Here is a 12,996-nt window from a genome sequence, read left to right as displayed (position 1 = left end):
TTGGACGATCCCTTACTCGACCTATCCTACCAAACCCACGTGAGTAAGGTAACTTGACTAAAACGTACGACTATACGGACGTTGGACTTTGGACTTCGAACTTGGACTGTGGACCTCGGACTTTGGACTGTGGATCTCGGACTTAAGAAAATAAGTAACTGAAAACCAATAAACGTTTGAGAATAAATACGTGTGTAATCATAAGGCTTGACAACAGCCAAGGCCCAAGCTTACCAACCTACTAAATAGGCTTCAACAAAGATTCAAACTTATACTTATCAACAGAGAAAAACTATCAACTCGCAAGCTTGTATAATCGGTTTCCATTATACAATATATATATATATATATATATATATATATATATATATATATATATATATATATATATATATATATATATATATATATATAATTTTGGTTTTTTTTTTTTTCTCTACATAACATATATGTTATTCAAAAAAAAAAAAAAAAATTATATAGTAGAGACAAATGTGACCTGTTTCCATTCTCTTTTATATTAACCATCAAATTATATATATATATATATATATATATATATATATATATATATATATATATATATATATATATATATATATATATATATATATATATATAATTTTTTTTTTTTTTGAATAACATATAAGAAGGTATGTAGAGACAGCGTGTGACCTGTTTCCATTCTCTTTATATTAACCATCAAATTATTAATTAACAAAAATTATATTACTATTTGACTACTTACTTAATTGTCAACATGCATATCACCAACAATGCAGAAATTCTGCCTGGATGAATCTTTCGAGATTTGGATTATAAGAAATTAAGAGGATGATGAGTGATTGCTTTAAGGATCTAAAAATCTTAGCCAGTAGGCATATTTATGTCAAAACCCATTATGTATACTTAACCAGTTTACTGCAAAACAGCCTAAAAAGTATATTTTCTATACCTTAACAACTTTCTTTTCTCCATATAAACTAAACCTAAGAGCCAATTTCTTAGTAACTAGTATATTCCCTTCGAGCTAAAACACCAAAACCACTAATTTTCTTAACATTTCTATCTCAAATTTAGAAATAAATAATCAAAACAGAAAGATAGTAATGAATCAATACCGTCTACCTTAAAAAGGGATTTTGAGCCAACTTGGTGGAGCTCTCTTGTATGGCAAAGCTGAAGAAGAATTACCCTATTGTAAACACAAAAACAAAATAACAAAGAAATGAAGAAATAAGCAAAATTGAAAAAAGATATTAAAGTTACCTTTAGGAGTGCATTCACAGCACCATATCTCCTTTGCATCTAATTGCACCAACACCAAACAAAAAAGAAACGATCTTTTGAGAATTTTGAGAAGAGGATTTGGTGAGAAGAAGATGGGATGAGTTAGGGTTTAGGTTTTGAGTTTAATGTTTGGTGAGTAAAATTTAGGGGTTTTGAAATGGTTCTTCTTCCATTCGGAATCGATCCCCATGGCTGAAGATACTTTTTCACAAAATTAAGCAATTACTACTCTGCTTCAACAGAAAGGAAAGAGCGTCGGTTGAAGTGAAGCAAAAACATAGCAGCAAAGAAAAGGACATTTTGGATGGCGACAAGAAATTCTTATGTTTACGACGGTGGGTTTCATGTTTTTTTTATGAAGACATGTGTTTTCGTATCAAATATTTTAGAGAGTCCATGATTTTGTGCCTATGACAGGGGTTTGAGAAAGTGCGACGGGTATACGAGTAGTTAGTTAAGGACGGTTAAACCAGTCTTATTGGTTCGTGATCCTTATTTCTTTATTTCTGGCGTAGTGAGAGTGCGACAGTGAGTAGTAGTAGCCTAGGGTTTTTCTTTTTATTTTTCTTTTTCTTTTCTTTTAATGGGCGAGAGATAATCAAAAAAATTGAGCATGAAATTTTGAGCGGGTTGGAAAACTTTTTGAAACAAAAATTGTCACAGTGAAATTACAAATTCACAACATTTTATGACACAACAAAAGTTTTCGAATCCAAAGTTAGTGGGAGACAGAGAGAGGTGTGAGTGAACGAGGCTGTGTCGTGTTTTGAAATTAATTATTTTTTAGTGGAGTTGTGGGGTGCATTGGACCAAAAACTAGTTGGGTCAAACGGTCAATATGTAACTATTTTAGTAAAATAGTCACAAATAGTTCTCCACACATATACACATTCTTTTTAGAAAAAAAACACCATTTGTGACTGTTTTGAAAATGCACATCACTAAAAACTTTTTAAAACAGTCACAAAAACCCTTTTATGCTATTTGTGACCGTTCCGAACAGAATAGTCACAAATAACATTTTAAAACAGTCACAAAAAGCCTTTTTTCTATTAGTGAAAGGTATTGGGCCTATCAAAAAATGCTTCAAAATGTGGGGGGTGCCTTGCCAAGGCTATTGTGAATGAATCTAAAAGAAGTATTTTTGAGACCTAGAACTATCTAGTAGATGTTCATTGGTGAAACTCAAAATAGTGATGCTAGTTTTCAGTTGTCATGAGTGATAACAATCTTGTAGATACCACACTATTATTGAATGTCTTATATGCTAATTTTATTTGAGGTTGTATTTTCTGCAAAATTGGCATAGAGTGGTTGAATATTTATAATGAACTACATACGAGGATCCCATAATTTCTGAACAAGAAATTTGGAAGACTATTAGTGAGTATATCACGGTGATGACGTTTATATGTTTCTTAAGGAAGATTCATGAACCCATAAGAAAGGTGTCTGTCTATTAGAAGTGTCCTTTTTGAAAGATACAACTCCTCTAAACTGGACTTTTGATTTACACAAATCATTAAGGGGAGGTAGTTAATCTACCTATTGGGGGATCTATAGGTTGAATTGTATCTTCAAGAGAAAACTAAAACGTGATAGTTATATTGCAAAATACTAGGCTAATAATAATAGCCAAGGGGTTCAACTCAGATAAAAGATTTTAATATTTTGGAACCTGGCTCATGTAACAAGAATTTCTTCTTCATAATTCTAAAGACTCTAGTTGAGTAGTTGTGAGGAACTACAATACCAAGTAGTACTAGGTGAAGAGCTTAAGGTATACAATTTAGTTAAATCTTTGTATGAGTTGATTCAATCGTCTATAAATGGCATGAGCAATTCAACAACATATTGGTGTTGTATAGATGTCAAAGTACCATTGTTGATAAAGATGTGTACTTTCTTTAGAGTAAAGCAAAATATATGTGTTAATGTATCTTTGTTTAGATGATTTAATATCATGAGTGCTAGCATTGAGAATGTGTATGAGACAGAGAAATTTCTATTTGAAACACATAATAGACCGTCATTGGAAATGATAGTTCATTATGTTGTTAAACTCATTTATGTAACTGCTATATTCAGTTGTCAAGATGTTGAGGTTTGAATATGGTTGAAGCCCACAGCGTACCTTAAACCAGACCGGTCGGATGGTATAGGGGAATTTTGGGCACTACAGAATTGAATGACTGGTGAATATAGGAATTATAACTCATGTTGGTTTCATTATGTTGTTTTAGCACTTAGTCAAAATATTTTCATTAAAAAGTATGGGTATTTCGTTAGTAAGATTGTGTCAACACTTCTTGTGACAGATATCCATCTTATGAAAAATAATATACTTGTGTTTTCTCATACTAAATATGTCAATATCATTGGCAGCCTATTGTACTTAATGGATTATATATGTGAGACATGACATTGCCTACATTAATGGCATATTGAGTTGATAAACCATTGTTCTTATAAGAAACATTGGATGTATATTGTCAGATTATCTAAGTACTATAGCGGAGCCATTGATTATGGACTTATGTTTAGTAGATTTCCATCATTGTTGGAAGGGTAATGTGTTATAAACTTAATCCAATAGTGTTTTGTGTTTACCCTTGGTGGAAATTGAGTGTCTTGGATATCATCCAAGCTAATCACCTTAGAAAAGGCATGTGATGATGTTAAGAAGGTTAGCAACCTCTTGGCAAATCTTCTCATTAGCTCTAAATAGCCTCCTGATGTGTATATGCTTTGTAATTGTCTCATTGCGATAGCTAAAACATAAAGAAATATGTGCAATGGGAAAAGAATACATGTAAGTTTGAGATATAACTTAATCAAGTAGCTATTGGAGATTATGTTAGGTCGGACTTAGTTTGGCCACATGTCTGACCGCACCACTTATTTGGAGGCAAGTGGTTATACATCGAGGGGGATGAGACTGCTTATGCCCATATATAGGGCGACACTGACGGCAACCCTACCTATGTGATTGGAGATCCCATGAAGTAGGTTCAAAGGGAAAAACAAGTCATTTCGTCGTCCTGCATTACTATCGTCTTATTTTTATGAGACGTCCCACCTTATGGTGAGATGGTACTATAGTATACTTTGTATAACTAGAATTGCAGTGAGTAAGGATGAGTTCTTTAACTCTTATTGGATTCTATATATAGCCCATATTTAATGAGGTGGTTTATTTAAACTACAATGTACACTTGATGGAAATCCACCTACGTTAATGTAGAACTGGGTCGATTCTTATGAGTATTCGGGCAAGTACTCTAGAGCATTCATGGAACACAGGCAACGCAGGGCCAAAAGGCGCAACACCGCAAAACTGGCATATAATTAAAAGCAATATAGGTGCATGTCATCTATTTCACTACAAGGGAAGTTGGTTCAAAGATTTTTTAATCTACCGCTTTCACGTGAGAAAAGACATGTTACCCTATGACTGGTTTAAGCCCGTAAGGCACCAGTATCTTAGGCATTGCAATTTCGTTTCTCTCTTGCATTTTGTAAACCCTTTCTTTTGTAATATCATATTCCAAAATAGTGGAGGACTGTAAGTATTTTGAAATAGTGGGAGATTATTGGAATCTCTTTGTTGTATTTCAATCTACTTAAGAGTGAGCAAAGTGGAGGTGGAGAACATTGAGTGTTCTCTCCACTTTTATGCTAGAAAGATAGTCCCATATTGCCTAAACTTGTTTTGCTTTTGGAGCAAGTTTCAGATTTCTGTTTCCAGTAAATTTCTATTCTATTTCTAGAAACCAACTGTGACTCTCTATATAACCAGGACTGTGCATCCAGATCATATATACTTACAGAAACAGATCTTGCAAAAAACCAAACCCTAGCTTCTCCTTCTCTTCTTACTGTCAGCCACCAGAGAAAGTTATTACGCCGTTCTAGAGAGAAGTCTGATTAGTGCAAAATCATCCTTCTGTAACCATTGAATCTAGTGAGGAGAAGACGTCATTGTAGCCTTTCTGCACCAGTGGAAGGGGCGAAATCTTTCCTTAAGGATAATCTTATCGACGCTTTGGTTGTTCACTATTCATCTACTATTCATTCTGTTCTACTCTAGTTGATGTTTTCATACAACTAGTCTAACAGATTTCACAATTAGACTACCATACCTATCACCACTCCATTTCATAGTATCCTTGCTTACACCCTTCCTTACCATGACATCTTGGAATTTTTTACTAATGAAAGAGCTGAAATATTGATCCAATAAACTAGTATTCTAACCACTTTCATCATTCAAAAACAGATGAGCCACCTTCAAAATTTCAAGTTGGGGGCTCACCACCCCTAACTCTTCAAGTGTATTAGGTTTGTCATTGCATATGATCCAAGGATCCTTCATGATTGAGGTAGAGAGCCCATTGCCCAGAGCCAAGATTAAACCACCATTAATACAATTGAAGGCTTTATGAATGCATTTCCAGAAGTAAAATGCCTTGTCAGGTGGAATCTCAATATCTCCAATCCATTTTTTGGCCATGCATATATACTATATTACAAAGTTCTAGTCCATAAAGAATTGATATCAATGGCTACTCTCCAAGCTAACTTGGACAGCATAGCCCAATTCATGTCTCTTGCCTTTCTGAAACCAAGGCCCCCAAACTTTTGTGTTTGGTAATGTGCTCCCACCCAATGGTGTGAACACTATTTAAACTTTATCTAGTTTAATCAAATGAAGAAGATAAATACTACATAGAAAAAATGCATTTCTTCCTCACTTTGGTCTTGTTCTATTAATTAATATATAAAATTTGTTATTACTATTCCATTTTCATTTGTCTCTTCAATGTTAATGGTTGTTGCTATCTTTGTTGGTGATGACGTAGGAGTGTAGGACTATAGTGGTTGAAAAACAAGGTATTTGTACCAACTTGTATGGTTGTATGCTCTCACGTGTATGAAATTCCAGAGTAAATTACGACACTCATATATATATGATCTTATGAATAAACAATGTCTTCATATATAAGGTGATTCTATTGTTTATACATTTTGTTTATTTGAATTGCATGAGAGTAATACGTGGAAACTGCATATTAATCCATGGCTCCAGGCTCAATACACATTCTAGTGGCATGTTGGCTGCCTATTGTAGTGTTGTGCTTTATGAAATTTTCTTGGAAGTTTGGTATATGCCGAATGATATAATGTTTTGTTTTGTATAATGTATTTGTGTGTTAGCGTGTGTGGTATAAAGCCAATCAAGTCATCCTGATACAGCTCAAGTGAGAACCATCTAAGAGCATTCCCAATGCAAGTAGCTTTGAGGTGAAATAACAACTTGTCACCTTTATGATCCAAAAACAATGGCCCAATGCAAAGGTGACAATGAGGGTAGTTTTTCACTAAGTTACAATGAGGGTACACACTTGCTACTAAGATAGTTGCCGACTTGTGATCTTCAGACGAAACTTTTTATTCTGCTGTCTCGTATTTTTTTTTTTCCAGATGGGATGTTTCATTCTGTCCCCAAGTCTTTTTCGACTTTTTCATTTTCTTTTTCTTTCGGATGAGATGTTTCATTTTGTCCGGCATGTTTTTTTTTTCGGTATTTTTCATTTTTTACATTCAGACATAATAAAACATTTCACTTGAATTTTAAAGTCACCTTTGCAACAACCCCTAGTAGCTTCTCATCCAAAAGGTAACTATGAGGAGAAATAGTCCTATGTGGTGCCTATGTGGAGGTAACAAGTTGTTGCTTGCATTGGGAATGCTCTAATACATGTTAACAACTCAGCAAATCAAGACAACATATCACAAGTGGACACCTCACTAATGCTTTAGCTAGGTTTCAGTGCAATGATTTGGTATACATATGCAATAAGAGATTGTTATTCTTCAAGTTTTCAATAAACAAAATGTTATGCTTCCTTCTTCTCTTTATGGTATCAGAGCATTGATTCGTGCCCTTAATACTGCCAGGTATGGAGAAGGTTATTATAATAAGAGATTGTTATTCTTCAAGTTTCCAATAAACAAAATATTACGCCTCCTTCTCTTTATGGTATCGGAGCATTGATTTGTGCCCTTAATGCTGCCAGGTATGGAGAAGGTTATGCTTGATTCTTTGGTTGCATAACACTCCAAAGTGGCTTTAAGGCTTGAGGGCTTAAGTTTGGGTGTCAAAGGTTGAAGCATTGTCACTGGTGTTAATAACATATGGGAAACAGTAGTATTGCTCAATCTAGTGGCCAACTAAAGTTTGTGTATGTGGCGTATTTAGTATATACAAACTTCAGTTTGCCGCTAGATCGATCAACTAAATACATGCAACTTCAGTCATACTCGTGGTATGCATTCATAAGTTCGCTGCAGAGAATGAAAACTCGCTGAAAACTGTGCAATAATTGTGCAGTTTATCTATGTAAAATAAAGAATTGTATGCGGAAGTAAAGAATAACAGAGATTGTTTTATTCTCTTGCTCTGACTAAAAAGAGACAAGATTTTCATTCTATATATACTGTACAATACTTGCTCACTAAGGAGAAGCACAATCAATACGACAAGACTTCCTCACCAAGAATGTACATTAAGGAAAGACTTCCTGACCAAGAATCTATAGTTGGAAACTATACAATATGGAATACACATATATTTGGAAACTGAATATATAGGATATTCTAAGACTCCCCCTCAAGGTGGAGCGTGGATGTCAATAACGCCCACCTTGCGAACCAAACGTTGAAAACGATCAGCACCAAGTGGTTTGGTAAACATATCTGCAATTTGTTCCGAAGGAGTATAGCGAGGAGCAATGAGCTTGGACTGAATTTTCTCATGAACAAAATGACAATCTAGTTCAATGTGTTTCATTCGCTCATGAAAAACGGGATTTTCTGCAATGTGAATGGCAGCTTGATTATCATAATAAACTAAGATGGGAGAACAATGAGGTATACCAAGATCTCTGAGCAAGAATTTTAACCATTGCAATTCACAGGTGAGAGTATCAAGCACATGATACTCGGCCTCGACAGAAGAACATGAAACAGTAGGTTGTTTTTTGGTTCTCCAAGAAATAGGATTAGTACCTAACAAGGTACAATAGCCCGTTGTAGAACGCCTAGTAGTTGGACATCCTACCCAATCTGAATCACAAAAACCACTTAGATGCAAACTGTTGGATGAAGAAAGAAAAATACCCTTGCCAACAGAACCCTTTAGATATCGAAGAATATGTTGAGCTGCATCCATATGAGAAGAACGAGGTGCTTGCATGAATTGACTAAGATGGTGCACCGAGTATGTGATATCAGGCCTTGTTATAGTGAGATAAATGAGACGTCCAATAAGACGTCGATATAGAGAAGCATCTGGAAGAAGGTGCCATCCATAGGAGATAATCTCAAATTTTGTTCCATGGGAAAATCTGAAATTCTACCACCAGTAATACCTACATCCTTCAAGATGTCAAGAGTGTATTTTCGTTGAGAGAGAAATAAACCCTTCTTTGAACGTGCAAATTCGATACCGAGAAAATATTTCAATCTACCAATATCTTTGACAGAAAATGCTTCCTCTAAAATCACTGCCTGTAATGATAATGTCGTCGACATAGACAAGAACAAAGAGTGAGGAATTTTCTGTAACACGAGTAAATAGTGAATAATCTGCATGAGACTGAGAAAATCCTTTCTGGATAAGAGTGGTAGAAAACTTGGCAAACCATTGCCGAGAAACCTGTTTTAAGCCATATAATGACTTATTCAACTTACACACTCATTGCTCCCCTTTTCGAGAAAATCCAGGAGGAAGTGTCATATAAACTTCTTCATTAAGATCTCCCTGCAAAAAGGCATTATTCACATCCATTTGAAAGAGATCCCATCCTTTAACTGCTGCTACTGAAAGTAAGGCTCGAACTGTAACAAGCTTGGCAACTGGAGCAAAAGTATCATGATAATCAAGACCCTCAATTTGATGATACCCTTTTGCGACCAAACGCTCTTTATAATGCTCAATAGTACCATCAGAATGAAATTTGATCTTGTAAACCCATTTACAACCAATAGGCTTCTTATTTGAGGGTAAAAGTACAAGAGTCCATGTATTATTCTACTCCAGATCTTTAATTTCCTTAGCCATTGCATCACGCCAATGAGGTAATTTCATGGCTTGCAAGAAAGAAGTAGGTTCATTGGCTGATGAGATGCTAGAAAGAAATTATTTATGTACATTTGAATATTTAGAGTAAGAGATATAGTTAGATAATGGAAAAACCGTTGTACATGTCTTCTTGGAGTCAACTGAAATGGGTAACTTATCATGAGCAGCAACAGAACAAACAAAATCCTTGAGTAAAATTGAACGTTGATGATCTCTAATAGACTGTCTAGGTGGTTCTTGTTGAGGGAAAACTTGGTCTTCTAGAACCGGATCATGAACAATAGGATCTTGCACTAAATCAATGTTTAGAACAATAATATCTTGAGGATTGACATCATTTTGCACGAGTTCATTAATTTGAGAAGGAAAAGTTGAATTATCCTCAATAGGTTTAATAGTAACAATAGTAGAATCAGCCAAGTGAGACAAATCACGAAAGGGAAAAATATTTTCATGAAAAACAACATCACGAGATGTATAATTTTTTTTGGTTTCCATATCATAAACAAGATAACCTTTTTGACCATGAGGATAACCTACAAATATACCAGGTTTAGCTCGACGATCGAATTTATGTTGAATGTGTGTATTATGTGCAAAACAAAGACATGCATCCAAAAACACGTAAATGAGAGTAATTGGGTTTGGAATTGAACAACATTTCATGAGGTGATTTGTTTGATAAAAGTGGAGTGGGGATTTTGTTAATGAGATAAGTGGCAGCAAGAACACACTCTCCCCAAAAAATGAGGGGTAAATTAGCTTAGAATCACAAAGCCCGTGTGACTTCAAGGAGATGACGATGTTTCCGCTCCATGACTCCATTTTGTTAGGGTGTGGCAACGCAACTTCGTTCATGAATGACACCATGTTGATTGAAAAACAGTTGCATATCTTTTGAAAGAAACTCAGTTCCATTATCGGATCGAACCTTTTGAATTTGAGGTAAGAAAACATCACCATCTCCAGACGAAATAAATTTAACTTTTGAATTAAATTGTTGTACGACCATAGCAAAAAAATATTGGATGAATTTTTTAGTTTCTGATTTGGCCTGCATAAGATATATCCAAGTGCAATGAGTATAATCATCAACAATAGTTAGAAAATATCTTGTACCACTTAAAGATGATTGAGAAAAAGCACCCCAAATATCGCAATGAATTAACTGGAAAGGTCGAACACTAGAAATGGAACTCAATGGAAAAGACAAACGACTCTGTTTTGCTTGTGGACAAATTTCACAAACATTGTTTTTTGAACAAAAAATAGAACTATTTTGTTTGGCTGGAAACTGAAGATGAGAAGACGAGAGATGCCCAAGACGACAATGCCATAAATCAAAATTAGAGAAATTTGTGGAGAGTAAAGTTGTGTTTCCTTGAAGAAAATAGAGACCTTCATGATAATTACCCAGTCCAATCTTCATCTTCGTTGACAGGTCCTGGAAAACACAATGGTCATGAAAGAATGTTATGCAGCAGTGAATAGATTTTGTAAGTTGGCTCACAGATAAAAGATTAAATTTGAAGCGAGACACAAAGTAAACATTTTCCAAGATAAGTGACGGAGAATAGTGAACAGTCCCAATATGTGTAACCAAAGTATGAGTCCCATCTGGTAACTGAACATATAACTCAACAGGTGCAGGTTTATAAAATGAAAATAAAGATAATGAAGAGCACATGTGATTTGATGCCCCTATGTCTATGACCCAAACTGATGATAAAGGGACAGAAAGAATAGTACCTGCTAAACCTGCGGATGGATGAATACTACCTGATGAGAGTAGAGCCAACAACTTGTTATACTGCACCTGAGAAAATGGTGGTGAAGTCACCGTAAAACTAGCACTTTCGGAGGTACTTGGAGTAGAAACAGCAAGAGAAGTGGATTCAATCTTTTTTGGAGGAAAGCCATGAATCTTGTAGCATGTTTCCTTTGTGTGACCTTCTTTCCCACAGTGATCACAACAAGGAACTCCATAAATCTTGTAATAGGTCGCCTTTGTGTGGCCATGATTGCCGCAATGATCACAATAAGGACGCCCTTTTAGACTTTTGCTGGAGAAGTTTTGCCTACTTGTTCCACCAAATTGATTATACGTATTAGTATTTTTGTTACGTATTTTAGATTTAGGAACATTAAGAGCAGCAGATTGAACCATAGGAGATGATAAAGAATGGAGTTCTTGCTGTTTTTCTTCTTAACGAACTAAGGAATAAAGCTTGGTTGTGAGAGGGAATGTATCCATGAGCAAAATCTGACTCCGAAGTGGTATATAACGATCATGTAATCCTTGCAAAAATTTCATACCACTATCTTAGCTAACAAGATCAGCAGTGGCTCGACCATGACCACATATGCAAGGTGGAATCACCACAAGAGAGCTCAGTTCGTCCCATAAAGATTTCAGTTTGGTATAATACTCGGAAACAGACATACCTTCTTGCTTGAGTAACATAATAATGTCTTTCAACGGAAATATTTTTGGAGCATTAGATTGAGAATACCGTTCATGTAAATCAATCCAAATATCATGGGCAGTATCTGCATATAGTATACTGCTTCGAATATCACTCGAAACCGAGTTCAATATCCAGCTAGAAACCAAATCATTGCATCTCTCCCATTGACGCAATTCTTTTTCAGTTTTTGGTTTAGTAATAGTACCATCAACGAATCCTAATTTGTTTTTTGCCCGGAGTGCCATAGTAATAGTTTGAATCCAGGTAGCATAGTTGTCGCCGATAAGAGAAGGAGAAACTAAAATAGTCGTGGGGTTATCTGAATGATGAACATAATATGGATCATCAGATCCTTGAGCAGCGATGATGTCGTCATTGTTGACAGATGAAGAAACAAGAGATTTTGGTGTGTTAACGTCACCCATTGTTGAAAAAAAATCACTGAAGTGAAAGGAAATTGATATGATTAAGCGTGGATCGTAACTGCTCATGATACCATGTAAAATAAAGAATTGTATGTGGAAGTAAAGAAGAACATAGATTGTTTTATTGTCTTGCTCTAACTAAAGAAAGACAAGATTTTCATTCTATATATATTGTACAAGACTTGCTCACTAAGGAGAAGCACAATCAATAGGGCAAGACTTCCTCACCAAGAATGTACATTAAGGAAAGACTTCCTGACTAAAAATCTATAGTTGGAAACTGAATATACAGGATATTCTAAGAATCTACTCCTAAATCGAGTCAATATACTATCACTACAATCTCGTAAGACTGATAATTAAAGTAGTCCATATCAACTTATGAAGTTTCTTTGCATTTGAGATAAATAATTCTTCTGATTTAATCATTGAATTGCTAGTGCTTGGCCCACGATTTAACACTTTTACATAAACACCAATTGCAAGAAGATATATGGAATCTGAAAAACTCGCCCAAGGAACTTTTTACCATAGCTTCCACAAATGAGACCACGGGTGCGACTGCTCACAAATTTCTGCTCTGTGAACCAAGTTTCTTTAAGTTCAAGCCAACATGTTGACCATTTAAATCGAACAATATCCATCTCTCTGGTCATACAAATCTATG

The 12,996-nt window shown here is 35.1% G+C and overlaps 1 pseudogene; it reads right to left on the bottom strand.

The window, feature by feature from the left end:
* Window positions 1–9,049: 9,049 nt before the first annotated feature.
* LOC147498446 (uncharacterized) lies at window positions 9,050–12,329 on the bottom strand (annotated as a pseudogene).
* Window positions 12,330–12,996: the final 667 nt, after the last annotated feature.

This window comes from Coptis chinensis, chromosome 5, assembly GCF_015680905.1.
Source record: "Coptis chinensis isolate HL-2020 chromosome 5, ASM1568090v1, whole genome shotgun sequence".
NCBI lineage: Eukaryota > Viridiplantae > Streptophyta > Magnoliopsida > Ranunculales > Ranunculaceae > Coptis > Coptis chinensis.
This window is presented reverse-complemented; position numbering and strand designations above follow the sequence as displayed.